Source organism: Tenrec ecaudatus, chromosome 11, assembly GCF_050624435.1.
Source record: "Tenrec ecaudatus isolate mTenEca1 chromosome 11, mTenEca1.hap1, whole genome shotgun sequence".
Lineage (NCBI taxonomy): Eukaryota > Metazoa > Chordata > Mammalia > Afrosoricida > Tenrecidae > Tenrec > Tenrec ecaudatus.
The window spans coordinates 15,994,003-16,019,705 of record NC_134540.1 but is presented as its reverse complement, the minus strand read 5'-3'; positions in this window follow the sequence as shown (position 1 = coordinate 16,019,705).

Below are 25,703 nucleotides of genomic sequence, written 5' to 3'. Positions count from 1 at the left end.
TGGTTAAATTATCTAGAAGTGAATGTACTTCGTTATTGTCGCAGAAAAATATGCAAGATACTCCATACATGTACACACTCACAATGACAAGATTTGTTTTTCCAGACTCCTGTGTATCAGATATATATATATGTCTACTGTATATCAGATATATATGTCTACATATAATCTTGTTTTCCAATCAGATGATTGTACTTGCCATTCATTGTTATTTAAATAGTAATGTCTTTATTTAGTAGTGTTAAGAGTCCAAATGGCTTCTTTGAGCCAAGAACGTAACAAAAAATTAGCCATAAAGCCATTTATAAGGGACTATAACTTTATGCAGATTAAAGACTTAGGTAACTTTTTATCAGCAGGAGTCAGCATCGGTTAGCAATACTTTCAAACATGACTGAAGACCCTAGGTGATTAACTACTAGCCAAAAGGTGACTTAGAAGGCAGGCCTGGTGAGTGAACTTCGCGGAGGCCATAGCTGACCTCCTTAGGGGCCACAAGAAAGAAAAGGAATCCAACTCGTCACCATCTCAAGGTCTAGTGCCAATGAGGCAGCAGTCAGATATTCCACCACCACCCCACCCCCATCCTTCGTTCACCCACTTCTGACACCAGCCGGTCCTCCCAGGACTTTAAACTGTTTTGCAGGGTCAATAACCCATTGCAAGACCACACAGAACTCACAGGCAAGACTCACGATTAACGGGGCTTATGAGGGACGTTAGCAAGTTACCGCAAATCAAGATCAGAACACATTAAAGACACAGTCCTGGGTCCCCAGCCGCACCTCCTCGGGTGGCAGCCAAGTCCATCTCTGGTTTTCAGCCTCTCCACCGTGCAGTCGCTTGGCCTCTCCCTCTGAGAGCTGGCCCACAGCCTGTCTCACAGTCCCCCTTCTCTGCACTGCTCCTCTGTTCTGTCTCATGATCTGCTTGCCTCAGCCTGGTCCTAGCCTGGCGCCTTTGCTCTGTCTTGTGATCTCTAGGCTGCAGCCTCTGGTGTCTCTAGTCTCAACCTCTGCCATTTCAGACAGAGATATTCAGAGACTTAAATGTGCTTCCCTAGTGTCTCTCCTTCCTGATGGTCCTGAAACTTCACTTTCTGTTCCTGACTCTGAGGTGGCTTATTCTTACAGACAGGGCAGTGACAACTGAAACAGGACACCTCCCTCTATTAGTTCTTCACATACCTGATCTTTGGGTAGGAGTTACAAAAACAAGCAAAGAAGAGTCATATTAAGAAATTTCACTTCACCCCATCTGTCATCTGCGTTCAAAAGGTCGCAGCCTTGAAAACCTTATAGAAGGAGTTTATTCCGCACACGTGGATCACCGTGAGTCAGCAAGGACTGTACAGAAACTAACAACAGCATTGGCGTGAGTTAGCACCCTCATCTACTCAAGTCCGTGACCAACCTTCCCAGAACAAAAGGAAAGTCAAATGCGATCAATGAATCAAAACAGAAGGCAATCTATTTATTCAGGTCATCTTTAGAAGGGCATTGTGATTTTGCAAACTTGATTCCTGCATGGGATGGAATCCCCTTAACCAAAAGCCATTTGATGGTTGGTCCTAGTTCCTGAACACTACCTGAGCTGACGTGTATTGAGATTGGTTGGAGTCCCATCAGCATCCAGGGAGGAACCCTGCTTGATCTGGTGTTTACCTGGACCCACTTCTCAGTGACTGAGCCCTACCTGGATTGACTGGAGCACCTTGTTCTCCGTTACTGACACTCACCTGATGAGGCAAGAGTGCCCCATTCCACTGTTGACCACTATTGTAACTAGCTGTGGGGCCCCACCTCGTCTGACTTCTACTAGAATTAACTGGATGTCCAACCCTGTAGTTGCCTTTACCTTCACTAACTTGGGGGCTCTCTTTGTGATTTATATAAACCCTAAAACACAGAGGGAACCCTGGCGCCATTAGGCTGCCTAACAGCAAGGTCAGAAGTTCAAACCTGCCAACTTCTCTGCAGGAGAAAGATGAAGCTTTCTGTTATAGGCTATGGCCCTCCTGGTTCAGATAAAACCATTGGCCAACAGATGTAGCTGCTACAATGGCACTAAAGAGTCAGAGACAAAGACTGGTACAGGGAGGGGGAAGGAGAGTGTAAATGCTGAGCCCTGGACCAGAGTGGTAATGCTCTGATTATTGAGGCACCCTGAGACCTCTTAAGAGTAAGACCCATCCAGAAGCCGGCCAATGGGCAAAGGAGTGAGTTTAAAGCAGCAACCAACAACAATGCTTTCCAAGTGACATCCCATGACAGTTCATTATGTTTCCTTTTCTTTAAAAAAATCATTTTATTGGGGGTTCGTACAACTCATCACAATCCACACATCCATCCACTGTGTCAAGCACATTTGTGCATCGGTTGCCATCATCATTCCTAAAACATTTGCTTTCTACTTGAGCCCTTGGTATCAGCTGCTCATCTTTCTCCCCTCCTCCCCCAAACCCCCGTCAATTCACAAACCATTATTACTTTGTCATATCTCACACCATCCGATGTCTCCCCCACCCACCTCTCTACTGTTCATCCCCCAGGGAGGAGGCCACATGCAGAGCCCTGTAATAGGCTCCCCCTGTGAACTTTGGTTTGGGGGATGGGTAAGCATGTTTGCTTTGAGAAGTCTGTATTAGCATGAGATTAGGCTCCTTACAGAATGCCTCCTAAACCTTGTCCTATGAGTATTTTGCTTATATTTTTTTCTGTTATTGGAGTTGTTATTACAATCTGGTGTTTCCAGGAGGCCCTATGTTGACTGCAAAGAATTATCAAGTGTAGAAAGAGTACTACAGGGGAATGGCTGATACCAAAAGTGGTCGAGAAGTTGAAGAATGGGAGAACCACTACCACATAGGACCAAGCTTTGTGCTGATTCTTATGGTGAGGGTTATTCCAGCTACTGGTATCCATGAAAGTTCTAGTTCAGTTGATGTTCAAAGTGAGGTTAATTATGCGTCTGGAGCCCTAGAGGCATAGTGCTTGTATGTAGGGCTGCTAACCATAAGGTGAGCAGTTCAAAACCAACAACCACTCCAAGGGAGAAAAATGAGACTTTCTACTCCTGTAAATAGTTAAAAGTCTTGAAAGCCCACGGATGCAGTTTTACCCCATCCAATAGTCACGGTGATTCAGAATCAACTCAGTGGCAATGAGTTTGGTTTTGGTTTGGCACATATTGGAATATGTCATGTTGGGAGTGGAGGGATAAATGAAGGAGAATGAGAAACCTTTGGGTGTGGGGTGGGATAAAAATCATCATGATTTGAAGCAGCTCCGGTGATGCAGTCAATTATCAAAGACAAAATCTGTAGAGTATAAGAATGATGATCCAACTCATTGGAACCATCAGAAAATGCAGTCGCGAGGAAAGGGTGAGTTGGAAAATTTCTTGGTTTTGTTTTTTTTTGTTTTGTTTTCCATCATTGCTAGAGTGAAAGAGTTAAAGAGAAATCCATGGATGCTGAAAGAGGTGTCTGAAAAGCTGTTATGTGTCTAATTGAATGATAATGGAAACAGAATCTTACTAAAGGGACATCTTCCCTACCCGATGTTGTAAAACATACCTGAATTTATCATGGAAATGTCTATTGGGTATTGAAAACAAAACAAAACCCAAGAGCAGGTAACTCAGCTCTTCAGGCCAGCATATGCTAAATATGGAAATATTTATGCTCAACATGGAAATCATTAGAAAGCCTGTGAGCTCAGGTTTACAAGTGAGAGACAAGTAGCTGCCCCTTTGATGAGAGTACCAAACTGATTAAAGTCAACCACCCGAGAAGCAAAGGATACGATCTCCATGTGGGGTCAGCTGTATTGGAGCCCAGCAGTGCATTCTAGGAGGCTCTGTCTGTGCTCCTCTCAGATTGGAAGCTGCCCAAAGATGCTCACTTGCCGTGATCACTTGGGTCCACAGATGAGTAACAGTGCAGCAGGGGCAGCAATGAAGAAATGGACTGAGTTTAGACATGTTCCTCTGGCCCCTGTTGACCAAACCTTGGGTAGCTGGAAACAAGAGAAAGGATAGGGACCATTTAGTCTGAAGGGCCTCACAGGCAGATGTTAGGAGCCCTACACTTGTGATTGACCCCTCAACCCAGCCTCAGCAGACTAAGAATGGGAGAAAGCTTAAGGTCTGAACTGATCTTCAACTGTATAGCTAGGGCGCCCTGCGTGTGGAGTGGTGCCTACCAGGTCCTCCAGACTCTTGTGATCAGAAGGTTCCTCGGTGCCTCTGTGCTCTTGAGTTTTTAATCAGTCACCAGGTGAGCCTCCTGGTCAATCCATGGAGACGTCAAGTATCCAGGAGGTAACAGGAGCCAGCTGATAGGAGCAGCCAAGTGCCAACACTTGTTTATGTTTGTAAGTTCCTGGATGTTTGAGAATGGCCAGGGGCTTTGGGTTTTGGGGAAGGGTGAGGGGTCTTCTGTGAGGCATAAATCAGTCTTCTCTCAGCCTCGGAGGTCTCAGGACCCTCCTGAATTTCGTCCTCTGTACTTTTCATTTCTGTTTCTATCCTTTGCTCATAGCCTTGTGTTATTAAGCTTTTATTGTAGTTGTACTGTTTAATTTCCCTGAAGTCGTTTTGACAGCAGAAAGGAATTATAGAATACAACACAGAAAGAGAGTTGTGGAGGAAATGGCAAGTCAGAAATTGGGGAAATTGGAGAACAAGGGTATAATCTCAACCCACTGTCATGGAGTCGAAGCTGACTCATAGCCACCCCCTGTAGGTTTCCAAGACTCTGTTTATGAGAGTAGAAAGCCCAGCCTTTCCCCACAAGGAGCAGCTGGTAGTTTTGAACTGCTGACCTTGCAGTCAACAGCAATCTGCAGTGACTTCTGCTCCAGGAGTGAATCTCTGTAATCAGCTTTGATATTCAGTATTCATGGATCTCTCCAGATTTGGAGATGACAGTTAGCTTTGTGCCCTCAAATCTCCAATGGGCTCAATGAGCCCTATGTAATTCATTCACATTCAATTTGTTCAACCTTTTTCTTGTTGTAAGAATAGCGAAGATGACGTTCAGCCTCTGCATGTCAGAAATGAAACTGGGTAATGATGACTTTGGAATTTAGTTTTAAAATATATGATAATCTGATTACCTGAAACAGAAAGAGGTTAACCTAGTGTCATGCCATATGAAAAAACCTTATTCTGTACAAATATAAATAGAACAATTAATAAGGAGTAGTTACTTCATGGATTTTACTCACTGGATTTTAGTGATGAAAAAATCCCACACTTCAAGGGAAAATACTGGTCAGAATGGAAGACTGACATATCAATAGGCAATTGACATGCAGTTTCCACAACTGGGGGACACAGGAGCACACAAAAAATACCATGAGTGTTGCTTGAAGGTTTTGCAGAAATATGTCTCTTGTGCCAATAGAGTAAGTACGTAACGCTGTTTGGGGAGTCGAAATAGCAGCGCAAAGAGGGAAGAGAAGAAGAAGGAAAGCAAGCAAGAAGGAAAGCAAAAAGAAAAAGAGGGGCTCTGTTTTATGCAGTGTGCATTTTTCAAACTTTTTCAAACATTTGAAGGCATCACATGCTACCTTAAGAGACACTGTTGTCAGTGCGATTGCGTGAGCTTGGACTCACGGCGGCTCTATGTATCACAGAAAGAAATACTGCCCAGTCCTGTGCCATCTGCAGAATTGTTTGTAAGTTCTAGCCCATTGCTGCAGCCACTATGTTCATCCATCGTCCGCTGTGCTGCTGCCCCTCTACTTTACCAAGCAAGATGTCCTTCTCTAGGAGTGGGTCTCTCCTGACAATATAGTCAAAATATATGAGATTCACTCTCACCATCCTGCTTCTAAGGAGCATTCTGGCTGTATGTCTTCTGGGACAAATTTGTTTGTTCTTTTGGCAGTCTGTGGTACTTTCAATATCCTTTGCCAGCACCACAATATGAATGTATTTATCTTCAGTCTTCTTTATTCAGTGTCCAACTTTCATATGCACGTGAGGCGACTGAAAGTGTCATGGCTTGGGTTAGACGCACCATAGTCCTCAAATGACATCTTTGTTGGTCAACAACATAAAGAGCCCTTGCGCAGCAGATTTATCCAATGTAACATGTCGTGTGATCTCTTGACTGCAAATTTAGATATTAAAAAGATAGTTTAGGAGTACCTAAAAGTTGAAGGGAATGAGGAATCTTGTGGCTGGCAAATTAAACAGTATAAATCTAAACGAAATATCATTGTGGAGCTGAGTTGGATATTAGGGTGCTATAAAATGGTAAGAAGTGATAGGATAATGCCTAGCATCACATTGTGTAGGTTTTGCATGTTTATTGTGAGTCACTTTAACAATCTAATGAAAACAATGGATCTTCTTCCCAGAAAAAGATGTGCATGTTGTGGCACTATGATATATTGCATAATACAGGGCTCCTCACACAGTGAAGCCCGTCTTGTAGGGTTCTCCAGACCCAAAAAGGTTATCCACCATTGTGTTATTGTTGCTGCTGCTGCTGTTGTTCTTAGATACAGGTGAGCCATTTCCAACTCATCGGGACCCAGTACGAGAGAAGGACATACTAGCTATCCTGAGCCGGCCTCACCAGCTTGTTTGGTTTGAACTCATTGTTGCAGCCACTATGGCAAGCCATCTCATTATGGCTGAGAAAAATTGGACACCGGAACAGGCAATTTTAAGGGAAATGCATGAAAAGAAAAGCCAATAAAAATAATAAGGAGAAAAACTATCAGAGTAGTAATGAAAGCCAGGAAAGGCTTTTTAAGACTTTTTTTTTTAAGGATAGAGTGTTGCAAAATAGCCAGTACGGTGTCAAACATCAGAAAGGCTGAGACAGTGATTGAAAGTCGTCATTTGGATCAGGGAGAATTGAAGCCATCTGCAACCTCTATCATTGTTGACTCATCGGAATATTGATGACTTAAAGTGGAGTTTCCCAAAATAAATAGAGACTGTGAACAGGAGACTGTAGGTTTGCTGAAGGTGAGAAAAGAGAATAGGAGAGAATCTATGAGGGACTGTTCATTATATTATAATTGAAAAATGAAAACTTGTTCATGGGATGGAGGGGCAATACATAGAAAGGTAAACACTGTAGAAATGGGGATGAGGTTAGCATCCATGCCTGATGGAGTGAAGTCCAAGCAGGGAGGACAGAGTGGGTCTTGGCTTGAACAGAAAGAGTGCCAACCAAAGGCAACCTTGACAACTGTAGGAAAAAGGATATTAGACCCCTGTGAGCTGCTCCATATTCCTCATAAAAAATAAAAACTCACTGCCATTGAGTACAACACAACTCAGAAGGACCCCATAGGATTGCGAAGAACTGCGGTTGTGGTTTCCACGACTGTAAAACTCCAGGGAAGGAGAAAGCCTCTTCTTTCTCCCTCAGAACACCCCCTGATTTCCAACTGCTGGCTTCACGGGTAGCAGAGCAATGGGCAGCCCACAAAGCCACCAGGGCTCCTCACCTTCCGAACAGTGTCAGCATAACAGGACTATCTTAAATGAACCCCCTCTTTTATTTCATTACAGCCATATATGAAAAACCATGTATAGCCCACATCACCCGTGTTCTTGTTTTGGAAGCCACCGCCTACCCCTTATGTTTAATCCTACTTTTAAATATTCACAATGACCGGTTTGATCGTAATGAGATGCATGTTAAATATTATGAATTTAAATAAAACCAAGGTTGCATTTGAAAGTAGGGGGTAAATGACTCTAAAATTTTGATTAGAAACAGTCAGCCATTCTATGCCAACTCCACACACTTGACACCCAGTAATTAATTTCTCCATGGAACTCACCTCCGGGGTTTAAAAGGAACGTTCACACATACACTGTCGATGCGCTGTGTGCCTTCGAACGCTATACTTTCCTATTAAACGCTTCATCACAAGTATTACAGTTGATTTCATTCCAAAAGATTGTAAAATGTGATTCAAACCAGAGAGTATCATATTCCACATAACTGAATCTGTTGTTATAAACATGTCTTTGTACTTGGAGAAGATATATTTTCTGTTCTTGCTGAGCTCAGACTGAGGTGAAAATCACCACCCAGAATCCGGAATCAAACAGTAACTGAACATCAACTGTGTCTACTCTGAGTTGTCCAATGCTTGTCAGTCAGTTTGTTGCACTGTGGTGGCTTTAGTGTTCTGTACTTTTAAATTTTATTTTGTTCATTGATACTCTATACTTTACTACTCTATTTTTTACTAGTCATTTTTTTCCATCGAAGCATGGTAGTTTTATTTCTAGGACTTTACTGGTAAGATAGCCAGTGCTATGTCACATACACGAAAGTCTGAGAGAGTGAAAGTAATCATTTAGATCAGGGATCATCAAAGCCATCTAGAGCCTTTATCCACGTTCAAACCTTCTAAATCTTCCCAATCGTATCCCACTCTGCATACATCTTCCTGAAAAACATTTAAGATGTTTAGCATAGTAATTTAACTTTCTTCTTTCTAACTTTAATATCTTTGCTATTTGTGGGACTCTTAAATTGACTGATTTTTCCCCCCTTGTCCACAGGCTACAATTTCTTGTTTTACACAGAGTCTACTAATTTGCAATTGTATCCTCTATATTGTAGATGACTTAAAGTAACTTTTGATAACTTCTCTTCTGAAACGTTTATGTTTTATTCCAGCAGTTATCAAATGTTCGGTCAATCATTTTAACCTTGTGGATGTTTTCTTTTATACCTTGTAAAGTGACTCTCCCTTGTTATCCTGTGGTATCTCCTGTATTGCTGTGAGGGCAGGTATGCCACAGGCATTTCAAGCACCAGCAGGGTCACCCATGGTAATAAGTTTCACCTGTGCAGCTTCCAAATTAAGACAGACTTTAAAAAAAAAAGGGACTCGGCTGTCCACTGAAGTCTTAGCCACTGAAACCCTTGTAAACAGCAAGGGAACCCTGGCAAAGATGGTGCCAGAAGATGAGCCGCTCAAGTGGACCGGCACTCGAAGCATGCCCGGGGAAGAGCTGCCTCCTCAGAAGGGAGTCAGCCTTGATGACACGGACGGAGCAAAGCTTTGGGGACCTTCAGTTGCTAATGGGATATTAGTCCAAATGAGAAGAAACAGCTGCCACCGTCCATGAATAATGAGAAGATGAAATGCACCATGTCCGGAACTAGCAAAATTGGAAGTTTTCCAAAGTTAAATGGTCCACATAAAAACTGATATGCTCAACATGAATGAGCTGAAGTGGACCGAGAGGGACCCGTATGAATAGGGAAATGCTGTGATATACTGTGAGCGAAATGACAGACCCAATGGCGTGGTGTTGCGTTCATCATCAACAAGAACGTGTCAATACCTAACTTGAAGTACAATGATAGGAAAATCTCTATATGCCCCCAAGGAGGTCCAGTTAATACAGCCATATTCTAATTTGTACACAGCCCCTAAATTCATGAAAAAGAAATGGAAGATCTCCACTTGCTTCTTCAGTCTGAAAGTGATCAAAGATGCAACGAAGATGCATGAATTGCTCCTGAAGATTGGAATGGGAAGCTTGGAAAGAAGACTAAAGAAAGGATACTGTCCTTGGGAATATCACCTTGGTGGTAGAAACAACATTGGGGTGCACGATCACACTTTACAAGATCAACGACTTCTTTGTTGCAAGTACCTTTTTTCAAAAACACAAACAGTGACCGTGTCCATGAACTTCCCCAGATGGGATACACTGGAATCAAATTGACTGCATCTGTGGGAAGGATGATGGAGAACCTCAGTATTCGTAGCCAAATCAGGCACGGGGCTCACTGCAGAACAGACCATCGATTGCTTATATGCAAGTTCAAGTTAAAGCTGAAGAAAATTTTTGAAAATCCTCGAAAGTCAAAATACCACCTTGAGTAATCCTGCCATAAGTTCGAGAACATCTCACAAACAGATGTGGCGCATTGAGCATGAATGGCAGGAGACTGATGAGCTGTGGTATATTCACAACATCACGTATCAAGAAAGCAAAGAGTCCTTACAGAGACAAGAAAGAAAGACAAGATCAAAGTGGGTGTCAGAAGAGACTCTAAAAGGCTCTCTCTCAACAGTTTTATTGGCTTAGATTCAGATCATACAATTCAATAGTTCAATCACATCAAGGAGAATTGTATAACCATCACCACAATCAGATTTAGAACATCTTCATTCCTGTACTCATTATAATTAGCTGCCCAATCCCCGCACAACCTCCCCTGCCACACCCGCAAGGAACCATGAATCCAGCTACTGTCTCTACAGATTTACCTATCCTGGATTTCATACACAGAAAAACATTTAAAAAACAATAAAGTAAAACACAAACCTTAACTGAAAGGAGGGCAGACAACATTAAAAAACTAGTGCCCATTTAAATGGATCACAGGGAGATCAAATGATATGGTGCAACAGCATCTGCAACCAGCCACTTTCCAATGTTTTCCGCGTGCTATCACCGTTACTCACATCTCTGCCCCATGGCCAGAGAGTATCCACAGGGGCATAATCCATGTGTAGTTCTCCTTCACTGTGGTTTAAAACTGAAACCGCTTTAAACTGGGTCCAAAGGGAGGTCAGGTGATAAGCTATTACGCTTTGACGTAACTGCACTGGCCATAATCAACTTTAAAGTCTTCTCTGTCTGTTCACGGGGTACTCATATTCTTGGACTGTGATCCCAAGGGATCACACGTGGACCCTGCAAATGGACTCCGGGCTTCCATGGCCATCCATAGTCTACTGCAGACCAACTGTTCACAGTTGAAACTCTGATACTGCTCCCTCCTTTATTGTGGTTGTTGCGGTCAGGTGCCATTCAGTCAGCTCCAACCCACAGGGCCTCTATGCACAACAGAAGGAACCAATGCACAGTCCCGCACCACCCTCACAATCGTTCCTAGCCTGAGTCCATTGAGGCAGCCGCTGTGTACATCCATGTCATGGAGGCCACTCCTTTTTTTTGCTGCCTTTCCACTTTACCAAACATGATGTTCTCCAGAGACTGGTCTCTCCTGACAGTATTTCCAAAGTATGTAAGATGATGTCTTGCCATCCTTGCCTCTCAGGAGCACTGTGGCCTTACTTCTTCCAACACAGATCTGTCCGTCCTTTTAGCAGTCCTTGGTACTTTCAGTCTTCCTCTCCAGCACCACAATTCAAATGCATTGATTTATCTACAGCCGTCTTTATTCAAGGTCCAACTTTCACATGCATGTGATGCATGGAGAATACCATGGCTTTGGTCAAGTGCACGTCAGTCATCAAAGTAACACCTCTGCTCTTCAATACTCCAAAGAGGTCCTGTGCAGAATATTTACCCAATAAAACATGTCTTTTGATCTCTTAGCTGCTGCTTCCATGAGCATTGACTGTGAATCAAAATAAGACGAAATCCTTGACAACTTCAACCTTTTCTCCATTTATGATTTCACCTATTGGTCCAGTTATGAGTATTTGGGTCTTCCTGACATTGCAATCCATACCAAAGGCTATAATGCTTGACCTTAATCAGCAAGTGCTTCAATTCCTTTTGACTTTCAGCAAACAAGGTTATGTCCTCTGCATACCACAGGTTGTTAATAAGCCTTCCTCCAAATCTGGTGCCACACTCTTTATATAATCAAGATTCTGTGATGATTTTCTCAGCATACAGACTGAACTAATATGCTGGGAGGATATAACTCTGATGCACACTTTTCCTGATTTTAAACCACATTTAAAATTCCCTTGTTCTGTACACACAACTGCCTCTTGATCCCTGAACAAGTTCCTCATGAACACAATGACGTGTTCTGAATTCCCATTCTTCTCAGAATTATCCACAGTTTATTCTGGTCCCCACAGTTGAAGGCCTTTGCATAGTCAATGAAATATGATACACATCTTTCTGGTATCTTCTACTTTAAGCCAAGCTCCACAAGCAATGATGTCCCTTGTTCCACGTCCTCTTCTGAATCTAATCTGAACTTCTGGCAGTTTCCTGTCAGTGTACTGCTGCAATCATTGTTGGATGATCTTCAGAAAAAATCTACTTGTGTGCAATAACAATGACATCATTCTATAATTTGAGCATTCACTTGGGTCACCTTTCTTTGGAAAGGGCAGAAATATGGCTCTCTTCCTGTCGGTTGGCCAAGAAAATGACCCTCCTTTAGATTTATATTATATTATTTACAATCATTGGATCACACAAGCTGGTGTGCTTCTTCCATGTGGACTTAAGTGATGCCTCACTTAGATGACTGCTTGTTTAAAAACCAGTCTTTAAGATCCCAGATGCAATTCTTTCTGATAGTTGGGCACCATGTAGTTTCTTCACCACACTTTGCTATAACACCCATATCTTCTGTCATCTCTTCATGAAGGTGAGCATCAAGCAGGCCCATGTTATAAAAATAAATTTTTCTTAGATTGGGACTAGAATTAAGTGTAAGTTCAAAATCCATTAGTGTGCTATGGTTTATATAAGTCTCTGGTTCACCTTAGAGAAATTATTGTCATTTTATGTTAAAGAGCATTATCAATCATCCCCTTCGGACATCACTTTCACTGCCATCAAGTCAATGCTGACTCATAGTTGCAGTATTAGGCAGGGTAGAACTGCCCCTATGAGTCTGAAGCCTGCAAATATTCACAGAAGTAGAAAGCCTCATCCTTCCACTGCAGAACTGGCTGGTGGTTTGAACTGCTAACCTTGCAGTTAGCAGCCCAAGACATAACCACTGCCCATGGATAGCCACTAGTTTAGCCAATGGTATGAAATTTAAAACATTGTTGGGAAAAGGAAATTATACATGTATAGGCTAGCTAGCTATGAGACACGGTACATGAATTGTTGACTTGTAGTGATTAACCTCTTAAGTGACTGGACACTATTTACACCAGTGGAGGTTGGTAATAGGGGAAATTTTCTAATAATATTCATTCACAGCAGTAGAGCCATACCTGCCAGATTATTCCATGTTAATGAAGCGAGGAGGCATTAAAATACTAAGTATGTGGTGATCTGGGCCAACATTCATTGGGTCCCTTAAGGCAAGAGATTAAGATCAAACTCTAATTTCCACCAATTCTATGTCCTTGGGCTAGTAGTCATCTGCTTCTTCTCACACTGGGGAGTTTCAGCCTTAAGTCAATCAAACTTGCTCTTGAACATAGAGCAACTAAAACCAATGAAGACTTACTGAAGTAACAGAACTGAACAATAAATTTCAAAGGGCAGCATGAAGACATAATGTAGACAATTTTAATGAAATGTGCCAAGTCTAGAGTTGTAAACAGAAAAGGTAGAACACACAGCATATCTCAAACAAATAATTGAGGAACAATTCAAGTCTCCTCTTGAAATATTGAAAGAACCTATCATCAAATTATTGAAGATGGTAGGAATACACAGAGTCACTGTACCCATAAGAACTGGTCAATACTCAACCATTTCAAAAAGTAGCACATTATCAAGGATCTGTGGCATTAAAGGAGAAGTCCAAGCTGCACTGAGATGTTAGAGAAAAACAAGACCTTCTGAACTGGTGGAATTGAAAGTTTCAACAAGCTGAAGAAACACAGAAGCATTTGTCCTTGTCTAAGCCAAGACATTTGGAAGACAACTTCCTGGAAGAATTCATATTTGTGCCCACACCAAAGAAAGGTAACCCAAGAGAATGTGGACACTGCTGAACATGATCATTGGTATCACATGCAAATAACATGTTGCTGAAAATAATTCAAAACGAGTTGCACGACTGCATTGCTTTGAGTTGGAGCTGATTCGTTGGCACCTAACAACAAAAACAGTGATTTATGGCATGTATTTCATAAATCACTCTTAGACATATCATTTTAAACTATATTTCTTATTGTAAATATATATAGCACAAATTTACTAATTCAAAATTTTACAAAATTATTGCTAATTTAGTGTTGTGCAACCACCCCCAAGATAGATGAATTTGTCCTTCAGGGAGCCTAGGAGACTTTCAATGCTCTTTGCACCATAATTCAAATGTATCGTTTCTTCTGTGGTTTCCTTAGTCCAAGGCCAACTGTCACAGGCATATGACGCACTTGAAAATACCCTGGCTCGGGTCAGGCACTCCTTGCTCCTGAAAGTACCCTCCTTGCTTTTCAATACTACAAAGCAGCCTGATGAAGAAGACTTACTCAATACAGCATGTGTTTTGAGCTCAACCACTGCTTTCATGAGCATGGACTATGTATTCAAGCAAGATGAAATCTTTCACAACTTTTGCTCTAGTGAGAATTGGGGTCTTCTGTACATCAAGTTGTGGTCCACATTAAAGGCTGCCGCCCTAGATCTTCATCAGCAAGTGCTAAGATTCCTCCTCACTTTCAGCAAATGAGGCATTTTGTCCATAGCCTTTGTAATTCTTAGTGACAGGAAGAAAGAATGCAAATACAGTGTAGAGGCCTGTAACTCCGGCTTGGTACATTTTGCCATCCTGCTAGATAAAAAGTGAGCCATCTTGGAAACAAGAAGGGAGAACCCCAGACCGAGAAGAAAGAAGAGCCACCAGCAGAGCAGATCCCTGTGTGAAGTGGTGACGGCAACCAAGGAACCAGTAGCTGCAGCATCACGACCATGATGCAGAGCACTGGGCTTCTGGACCCGTGGGACAAGTACAGACGAGTGCCTTTGGGCAGGAGGCTGGCTTGCCGGGTGGGTGCCCTTTGAGCATCGTTAGTGGTAAAGGAGTTTTGTAGCATGAACAACTTTTGCTCAACCAGGGCAAAGGACCGGTGCCTGGTGGCAATGTCTGAGAAGATGCACTGCTGTGGACAAAAGGACTGTATCCTTAATGTCATCTGATCCCAAATTGTAGTCACCTGTTTCACCATTGCAGTGGATTATAAAATCCAACAAAGCAGAGTGCTGTGGGGGGCAGGTGGTGTCAGAATAAGAAGGGGAAAGTTGGGGGTTGGATGCATCTCTGAGTACTGCCTGGTAGGAGTTATCGTTTGAATGGTGTGGACTCATATTCTTGCTACTCTTGTGGTTGGGAGAAGCCACATGTGGCCACCACTCCATGTTCCCCTCAAAACCTTACATATTGCAAAAATATGTATCACATTTTGGTGTCATAACTTGATATAATACACAAAAAGTAATTAATGTGATGCCTTTTTGCTGTCATATTTTCTGGATCCATGTACGTGCCCAGGCATGCATTAGGTCATCAAACTACACTACCCGAGAGCGTGCTTCAATGGTTTGCAGGAGAAAATCCATTATCTTATTCCATTTTTCATTACATTTTTCCCATTTTCAATTACTTGCTCTTGATAAAATGAAAGATCAAAAAGAATTTGTTGACAACTTTTAACTTTGACAGACTTTTCCTGTAAATGTAACTGGTATCTGGAACAGGTAGGAATAGTTTATGGCATACAAAAGTATTGAGGAACATTTCTGATAAATTATTTCAAAATATACATTGTAGTAAGCACTCGGTTGTTACGCTAATAGGCTGGTGGTTCAAACCCACCAGCCCCTTCATTGAAGAAAGATACGCCCTTCAGCTTCTGTGAAGATTTATAGCCTTGGCAAATCTCTGGGCTGGTGCTGATGTGCGCTATAGAATTGTTATGAGTCAGATTCAGCTCAATGGTAATGGGTGAGATTTTTGAGCTGACGATTATCAGCTCTGTAATTTTTCTAAATATATTTAACTCTTCATGCCAATCTTTTCCAAGAAGTCTGAATGTAATATTAAATGTAAATGTATGCAGTAACATTTTAATGTTTCCCTTGACATTTCTTGTGACTTATGAAAGTCAGACAAGAACCCAAAGTAGCTGCGTGATTTGCACAGAATTCCAAACATCCGTTTAGCATTCTATAGCTGTATCCTCTTCCTCAAGGGAATGACCATTTTAACATGATCTGCCTTGTTACTAACTAAATCCACTCTTCCATGAAACATGGCAATCTTCAGGTTCCATTGATATTTCTGAGCTTGGGTATATCTGCTTTGCAAGGCTGCAGCACCCCTCAAAGTCAGATATTCTCAGTTCTTGAAGCATTACAAACAGCGCCCTGATAAATTTTATTTTCCATCTACCTTATTTTATAATAAATCCTGACAAGGTTTACTTCTTGAGGATGGCCGTTCTGTCTGAGTTCCCAGATTGAAATGTTCTACCTGTGCAACCTTTATAGGGATGGGTTCTGGGGACCGACTAACAAAGTGGCCTTCCTCCACTGTGGGTCCTTGTACTGCGCCACCATGCTGTCTCTCCTCTTAGGTACAGGCTATAGGAACCTCATTTATCATGGGCCACCGTGGTTAACCACCACCTGTCTCAGTTTGTCACACAGTAGAGGCTTGCTTACTGGAAGCTATGTCATGAATATTTCAAATACCAGTAGGGTCGCCCAAGGTGAACAGGCTTCAGTGGAGCTTCTGACTAAAAACAGACCAGGAAGAAAGACTAGGCTGTCCGCTCAGAGTGATCAACCACTGAGAACCTTCTGAACAGCTGCATCACACCGTCGCACACAGTGCTGGAAGAAGACCCCTTTGGGCTGAAAGTAAAAGAGCTGAACAGAAAATTTTCAAAAATCAAGAAGACAACGTAAAAGATGATAATGAAATGTACAAAGACCTGGGGTAAGAAAAGAAAAAAAACTGAAGAGCACAGTTAGTAGCATATGCCAAGTTGAAAGAAATAAGGGGGTGAAAAATCAAGCCTCGAGTTGCAATATTGACATATTCTACGGGCAAAATATTGAATGATGCAGGAAGGGTCAAAAGAAGATAGACGGAATACACAGAGTCACTGCATGAAAAAGAACTGGTCGGCATCCAGTAGTATGACTTCAAATAGAGTGTCTTGAAAGACCAATAGTGCTGAAGAAGTTCAAGCTGCATTGAAGGCATAAGCAAAAAAGCAAGGCTCCAGGAATTGACAAAATACCATGGGAAACATTTCAACAAGCTGACGAAGTACCGGGAGCACACAGTCCCCTGTGCAAACAAATCTGGAAGACAACTACCTAGCCAACCGATAGTAAGAGATTCCTATTTGTACTCATTCCAAAGAAAGAGGATCCAACAGAATTATTTAACAGTATCACAAACATGTAAATTTCCCTGGAAGATCATTTAAGGAGGATTTCAGCATTATATTCAGAAGTGGCACAAGAGATACCATTGCTCGGTGGCACAAGAGAGCCATTGAATGGATCTTGGCTCAAAGCAGAAACTACCAGGAAGATGTTTATTTGTGTTTGATTGACTATAGCACTCAACTATGTGGATCATAACAAACTCTGACAACGTTGAGAAGAATGTGAATTCCAGACCCTTCATCGTGCTCATTAGAAACTGTTCTTGAACCCAGAGGAAGTTGTTCAGTTTTAAAATTAGGAAAGACGTGAGTCAGAGTTGTCTCATTTCCCCATACTTAATCTGTATGCTGAGCACTTAATCCAAGGAGCAGGACTATATGAAGAAGGAATCACGATTGGATGCTGATCTAGTAACAACCTTCAATATGCAGACGACACAACCTTGTTTGCCAAAATTCAACATAAAGGACACTACAATCATCACAACTGGACCGATAGATAGCATCATGATAAACGGAGAAAAGATTGACGTTGGCAAGGATTTCATCTTGCTTGGCCTCACAATCAATACTCATGGAAACAATATTCACAATCAATACTCAGCCATCAAAGCTCAAATGACACATTGCATTGGGTAAATCTGCTGCACAATATCCCTTTAAAGTATTGACGAGCAAAGACCTTACTTTGATGACTCATGTGCACCTGACCATGGGATTTTCAGTCACCTCAGATGAATGTTGGACAGTGAATAAGGAAGACAGAAAATGAATTGGTGCCTTTGAATTTTGGTACTGGAAAAAAATATTGAAAGTATCATGGATAGCCAAGAGAAGAAACAAATCTGTCTTGCAAGAAGTTCAACTACCACTTGTCGGCCTTTTGGCTAAGATCAAGTGAAGGGGTCCAACCAGAATGCTCCTTGGAATCGAGGATGGTGAGACTTTGTCTCACATAATTTAGACATGTCATCATGAGAAGTCGGTCCCTGGAGACGGACATCATGCTTAGTGACGTGGAAGAAGACCCAGGATGCCATAGACTTGGCAATGGCTGCAACAATCGGCTCAAACATAACCACTGTGAGGATGGCATGGAACCAGGCAGTATTAGTTCTGCTGTGAATAGGGGTGCTTACAATTGGAACGCAAAGCTCAGCAGTTCAAATCCACCAGCTGTTCTTTGGAGAACGATGTGGCAAACTCCTTCCGGAACAATTAAACTTGGAAAGCCTGTAGGGCAGCTCTATTCTGTAGTTTGTAGTTGCTGTGAATTGGACTTGGCTCTACAGCATTGGCTTGAGTTTTTGTGTTTGAGGGGTTTTTTTTTTGAGGGATGGGGGATGTAGTCACTTCATTTCAATGGTAGTTTGACTAATCTCTGCAAGGGACGTATCAGTCACAGGGAAGGATGAAGCACAGGGCCAGACAAAATGCATCCATACGCCAGCAATGTGCAGCTCATTCAGGAAATATCAAGCAACCTGGCCAAAAGGAGCAAACCCTCTAGGGTAGAGAAGGCGGGTAAAGGTAGCCTCTCAAGGCTGAAGGAGGCAATCTCTCAAAGGCAGCATTAAACAAAACAAAAACAAACTAATTTTACCACAACAGGGAAGACAGAAAGTATATACAATACAATCAGACTGATTGGCCTTATCTCATCAAAAAGAGTGAGGCAGAAGTGTGGAAAATAGAGTTCTTGTATGGATTAATATGTTTATCCTGCTCTATAGAAATATCGACATGCATGTTCATGTGGGAGTGTGTCACTGCCTTGATTTCTTTTTTGGAAATCCATCAAAAAAAAAAGAAAATCCACCACTTTAATCTTAAGAACATAGCATATCTTAAGGAGAAAGAGGAGTAGAGCAAGAGTAGGGAAAAAAACAGGTTAAGAATCTAAAACTAGGCTTCCCTGGGTTCTCAAATAATGAATGTATTGTGTGCCCTGAAAGCAAAATAGATATATAGGACAATTTGGCCAGATCTTGAAGGACACATTGTAGCTGGCAGAGAAGGAAACCCAAATGCACTGTCGGAGTCAATTCCGACTCAACACGACTCCATAGGACATGGTAGCGCTGCTCCCTGTGGGTTTCTGAGGCTATAGCTCTCGCAGTAGAAAGCCTGGTCTTTCTCACCCGGAGCAGCTGGTGGTTTCAAACTTCTGGCCTTGCAGTTAGCAGCCCAATGGATAGGCACTCTGCTGCCAGGGGCTCCTGGCAGAGAGAGGACCCTATTATATAAGTGAATGACATAGGGACTCTGTGTGTTGGTCCCAGTGATTTACTTCTTCATGGGAAGTTGAACCCGGTTTACCTCCAAAAGCTCTCGGGTACCAGACTCACATTTGCATACATCCAGCTGTTTTTAAAAATACCACCAACAGTCGATTTTTAGCCCCACCGCCTGACCATTTCACATTCCTAACACAACTGCATCCAACTTTCGATAATCCCAGAGAAAACCTGTAGTCATCGATGAGACAGGGGTGACGTGTTGCTTCAGAGACCAAGACCCTCAAAAGAACGTGAAGAGCTCACCAGCGACTGTTTACAAGCCCCCCTCACCCCCACGTCCACTTCTGTAACCCACTTGCTTTCCGCAGGTCATCCAATCCCCAACCACCCTGTGTGAGCAAGCCCTCCCCTAGCAAAGCCTTGGAGACTCCAGGTGCGGGGCTCAGTCTCCAGAGAGGAAGCCACGGAGCCACCTGTGGACACACTCCTTTTGTTACAGCCCCTTGTTGGAACCCCACGTTATAACCCCTTGGCATTTGCAACTCCTTCAGAGAGACTTCAGTAACAGCAGGACTCCACGGGGCTGACCACTCTCCCAGGGTGCGAAGCCAGCTTCTACTCATTCTCCTCCTGCCCCAAGGCTGTCCCCTGCCTTCCTCCCCTGCCTGCGCCTCCTGCTCTTTTTGTCTCCAGAAGCCCTTCCACCAGAGGGGCTGCCGCCTGCAGCTGACTACAGGAGCACCCCGGTACTTGACCGCATCAGGACTCCACGCAATCGGATTTCGACGCACAATGTCGAGAAAATTTTGCATCGGAGCTCAAACAAAACATAGGAATCCGACCTGCCGCAGGTGATTTTTGTAAACAAAAGCAGTTCGTGTTCCGGTCACTCGGTGTTAATTGGCGTTGTTAGCACATGTTGTTTAAACCTTTTGCAGCGTTCTTCTATAACTTTCTTAGTTTTGTGGCTTTTGTACTGTTTTTAGATTAAAAACAGGGGTCCTAAGAAAGAGTTTTTTGAAAAAAATCATCATGATAAGGAACTGGTGAACCGTGTTATTGATATTGTTGATGATAATTCAGGAAATCCTTTTAGAAAACAGTTAAGGAAACGCCAACCACAGACTATATTAGACAGGCAGTTTTTTTCAGAGAAAGCCAGCCAGGTCCCAGTGAAAATAGTCGACGCAGTGAACAAAACTCCTGAAAAGCAGCTACCAGCTGATTTGATGGAAAGAGATTGCCCTTCCAATGACTCTTTTCCATCCCGCCTCCCCCATCCGTGTCCACAGATCCAGATCCTCATCAGTCTCAAGGTAGGGGCCATACTGTAGTTGTGAAAAACGTTTTTAATGTTGTGTTTCTTATTTAAATTATATTACTTCACTCTGAACTTACTTTGACATTTCTGCGTAACGTTTTGTCGAAAAAGGCAGGATTCAGGTAAAAAATTCGTGGTTGGGAATGGATTAATCCGTTTCAGTTATTTCTTACGGGAAAAATTGATTCGGAACTTGACTGCATCGCATCTCGATGCTCCTTCCAGGACCGGGTTCGATGGCACCAGCGTTTCTACGGTCCTGGAGATCGGTTGCTTGGCGGAGTCAGCTCTTGTTCTCATTTCTCTCCTTGATCAACCAGAATTCTCTCCAACACACTCTATAACCTTCAGGAGACATTTTGAAGAAATGAATGGAATGGGCACCGACACAGAATAAAAAAAGAACGAGTGGCCAACATAGGAAGGGTTGTGTCACATTGTAGCTCAGCTTTAAGATGCTTTTCCCAGCAATGGCCAGACCAGCTGCCTAAAGAGCCTGGAGAAGAAGAAAAGGGAAACCTGTGACCTGGCAGCCAAGCCAGCAAAAGCAAACACTTGAGGAACTGTAATATTTATTTGGATCTGAACTTATTTTTAAAAACTTTAATGTCATAAAAATATGCCCTCAGTTTGACACTGAGGAAAGGATGTGTGTCTGTGTGTGGGGCATTTTCTGGACCCCTCTGGCTTCACCAGCAGGGAGCAGCATCCTATGCATCGGTATCAGTTGCTCGAGGCTGATTCTGGTGACACTGAGGCCAGACAAGTCTCCAGCCTCCAACCGCATCACTAATTCTGACACCAACTGCCTCTCCCTCCCACAGCACTCTCTGTTTTTACAGCATGGTTCAATATTGTGTTGCCGTGGCCACTCAGAACTCATAGAAAATGCTTAGAATGATGGGTTAAGCAGGGAAGTCGAGATTATAAATGAGTCAGAAATACAGTTCTTTGACCAGGAGAGCTTGAAGGCACACCTCTCTCTGACGTTGGCCTTGGCCCTGCTGAGGCACTGTACTAGATCTTTTTAGGGTTAAAACAAATACCCAAAGGGCACATTCACAAGAAGCCTCCGCTCAAAAGGGGTCAGCTCTAGCTCCTGGAGTCAGCAAAACGAGCTCCCCCAATGAAGTGCCAGGAGGCTCCTTACTCAGCAACAGCGCCTTCTGCCCAAGGCCCTCTTTCCCCTGCTCTTGGTTCTGCTGCTGCCCTTGTCTGTCACTTCTCAACTGTCACAGCTTTTTGTCCCAGGATGAAGAAGGTTGGATCCACAGGAATCTCCGTGGGGACCAGCAAGGAATGGAGGTAGGGGGTGGGCTAGTGAAAGGTTACACTTCATTCCTGGCTCTGATCTCTTCCTTACTAATACCCTGTTTCCCTGAAAATAAGACAGTGTCTTATATTAATTTTTGCTCCCAAAGATGCATTAGGTCATATTTTCAGGGGATATCTTATTTTTCCCTGAAGAAGAATATGGTACACATTTATTGTTTTATTAAAAGAGACCTCGCACTTTTTGTCTGCTCCAGCTGTGCCGTGGCCAACAGTGAGCTGTGCAGCGTGCCTGCCACTATGGTCCATAGTTGAGTTGCAGTAGCTGGGGTGTCTTATTTTCAGGGAGGTCTTCTTTTGGGAGGATGTCTTACTTTCGGGGAAGCATGGTAGTAAAATCCAATTTTGTTTCTGTGCTGGCTCACTTTAGATCCAGCACAATGGTGATCATAATTAACCCCATTAAAATCACTCACTGCTGAATCACATAATCTTACCAATATCTTCCCCGACTCTTTCTTCCTCAAATATATCAGGAAAAAAAGTCTAGTGGGAATTACAAAATCTATCAACAGAAGAGCCATATAAGATAAATCACTGCATAACCACGTTGCAGGCACTTCTCCAATTCAGCATTTAATTACACAAGCTATTCTTTCAACAGCATTTTAATTAAATATTACCATTAGCTATTTTTCATTCATTCCTTTCTGTACATGGTTTGTAAAACCAAAGCTACTCTTGGATTTTAATATAAACTTGAGAGATCATTTGATTTACTAAATGTCCACAGAGCTTAAAATCAGCAGCAATAAACAGTTGTTCGGTAGAACAGAAAAGAAACAGTGACTAAAGAGGTGTGGGATTAGGAAAGATTACTGTTACTTCAAGCAGTAGAACCGGTAAGCCTCTGCTGGTCCTGGCTCTGTCTGGTTTTCTGTGTGTACGTGTGATGGGACAAGATGATCTGTGTCGACTCAGACCCACCTCATGGGTCTTCAAGCAGAAGTTTACTCCCTAGAATTCTCAGTGATTGATTGATTGATTTATGTTAAGAAATAGCTTACGGTGTTTCTTCCCAGACGCCTCTGAGTGGACCCCTCATACATACACTAACAGTAAACAGCCAACAAGATTCAACTTTTGCACAACACAGGATACAAAACCATCTGTGATTGTAAAACTTCAGTAAAGATAGTTTAGCTTTTGAAGTTGTTTTTACCTAAGGCCCCAAATGGAAATGCCTTTTTGCCCAAATACCTGAATATTGATTTATTCTATATTCTTCTTCGGAACATCTATTAAGATGGAGACAACGATCCTCTCCTACTCTGCAAGACCTTGGTGGATGGATGACTCATGAGCACACAGTACGTAATTCAAATCTCTTCCTGGAACTGCCTCCCACTCTGTGGCTTTTCACAGAAGTTAATAGCAGACATCGCCATGGCAGGGGTAGAACACAGATAGTGGAGGCTTCAGTTTTCTTTTAAAATCATAAGAAATTGTTCTGTGAAACCAGCGTAAATATGCTTTCCTGTTCCATGGATCTATTCTAAGTTGACAACTTGGCAAGCATATTTATATCTAATTTTCAGTATCTTGTTATTGAGTGAAAAAAATTACCATTATCAAAATTTCCCTTTTTCTCTTCTCCCTACTTACTATTTGTTTTCAACATTTGGAGAGCATTCTACACTTACGTTTTCAGATAATAAATATACACATATACAGTATTTGCTTATAATTAAAAGTTTAGCATATTTACCTTTTTAAAATATTGTACCATCGTAAGAGCAAAGTAACATACTGCAGTACCAAAGCAAGCACCAGCCCATGGGAAGTATATTATTTTTAAACAGCTGTTCACCCATTTATACCTTTATTTTGAGTGATTTGGGATCTTGTCATAAAAATTAAAAGATAGATGAGAGCAGCTTCCTGAGAATCGAAGAGAAGTTTATTTCATTAATTGTGCCATTGAACAAATCCTTTTTTCCTTCTCCAGTACTTGCCACACCAAGTGCTGCCCGACTATTGAAATATATAGGCTGTCTTAGCTCCTCAGGGCTGCTACCAAAAATGACTGCCAAGTCGGCCACTTTAAAGAAGGGAATTGTATTTACTCACAGTTCTGCAGACTAGAGGCAGACTTGAGCCTGTCAATTAATTCTGGGGGCTTTGATTGAGGGTCTGTTCCATGTCTCTCTTCTAATTTCTAGTGTTTTTCAACAACAATGCTGGGCATTCTGCTGCTGCTTGACTACATCTCCCCCTTGGTCACCTGGAATTTACCTTTATTCTCTGTGTGTGCTGACTCCTTTAAAGAGACCCATCAGAAGGATTTAGGACCCACTCTACTCCAATAAGACATTATTTCTTTCGCTAATTCCATCTACAAAGGAAGTCATATTGCCTCAAACAAAGTCATGTTTCCAGGTTCAGGGACTATAACTTCACTTCATCTTTTTTTTCCTGGTGGGATGGAGAGCATACAATTTAATTCAGAACAAACCAGACAGAAAGACCGTGGTCTTTGTGGGCTTCCATTTGGGGGCTTCCTAGCGAATAATGGGAGCTGCTGAAATATACCTGGCTGAATCCATAGTCTTCAAAATGACAGCCATTTCAACACGGGGCAGATTTGGAGAAGACTGGCTTTTGAGGCTAGGCTTTTTTATTTTGTATTTTGTAAGCACAATAACTTCAGATGTTCCAAAGACAGTACGTGTCATTACGTTGGGTTGTTGCCTAATTAAATTTTAAATTATTTGATTCCCTGTCAAAGCCAATGCTAAATATCATTCAGATAATACCTGCCATGTATTCAGTCTCATGATAAATATGGAGTTCATTCAAACAGTCCAGCTACTTTGCATACCTGAGTGGCAAATACAACTGGAACAAAGAGGTTGCCTTGATAATCTCTGAGGCCCGTGACTAGTCCTATTATTTGGCTGCCTCAAAAGATATAGGTGTCCTGTACCTTTAATTTCCTCTTCTCCAGATTAAAGGCAGGTATAATAGTGATAGCAAATCACATATAACTACAAGCGAGAAAATCCAATGATAATGTCTATGACATATTTTAAAGTGTTCCCTTTCCTACATTTATGCTCCTCTGAAAAATGATTTTGTAGCATTCAGGTACTACATAGATGGTTGGTGGTTCAAATCTACGCTGGTGTGCTTTGAAAAACAGACTTGGAAATCTTCTGTAAAGATTGCAGCCGATGGGACACATAAGATGTGGGACACATGTGGGGAAATCCTGTGGGGCACATACGATTCAAAACCACCTTATGGAGTGACACATAGGGGAACAGGATCAACTCTGCAGCAATGGGTTGTTTTGCTTATGCTTTCCACATAGCTTAATTGCTTTAAAAATATCTAGTTTGGACCCACAGATAACATCACAGTATATCTCATCTGTGATGGCTACGTTTTGTGTCAACTTGGCTGGGCCAAGATTCTCAGTGGTTTGGCAGTTAACACCAAGTAAGTCCCATGATTTGAAACAATATGGTCACAGCCAAACAATTGTATGTCTCCATAGTGATATGAGATTAGGGTAGGGTGCAACACCCAACACCTCTATTCAGGTCACAGCCCTAACGCCATTAATTGCATTGGAGGTGTGAGTCATTTTTTATATAAGTGGACACTGTGGGAAAGCTCCGTTGCTTTATGCTAAGTTTAGATCCTGCATCTGGCTCACCTACATCTGGTTATTTGGACTTGAGCCAACAGTTTGTAGCTGTGGATCTTGGA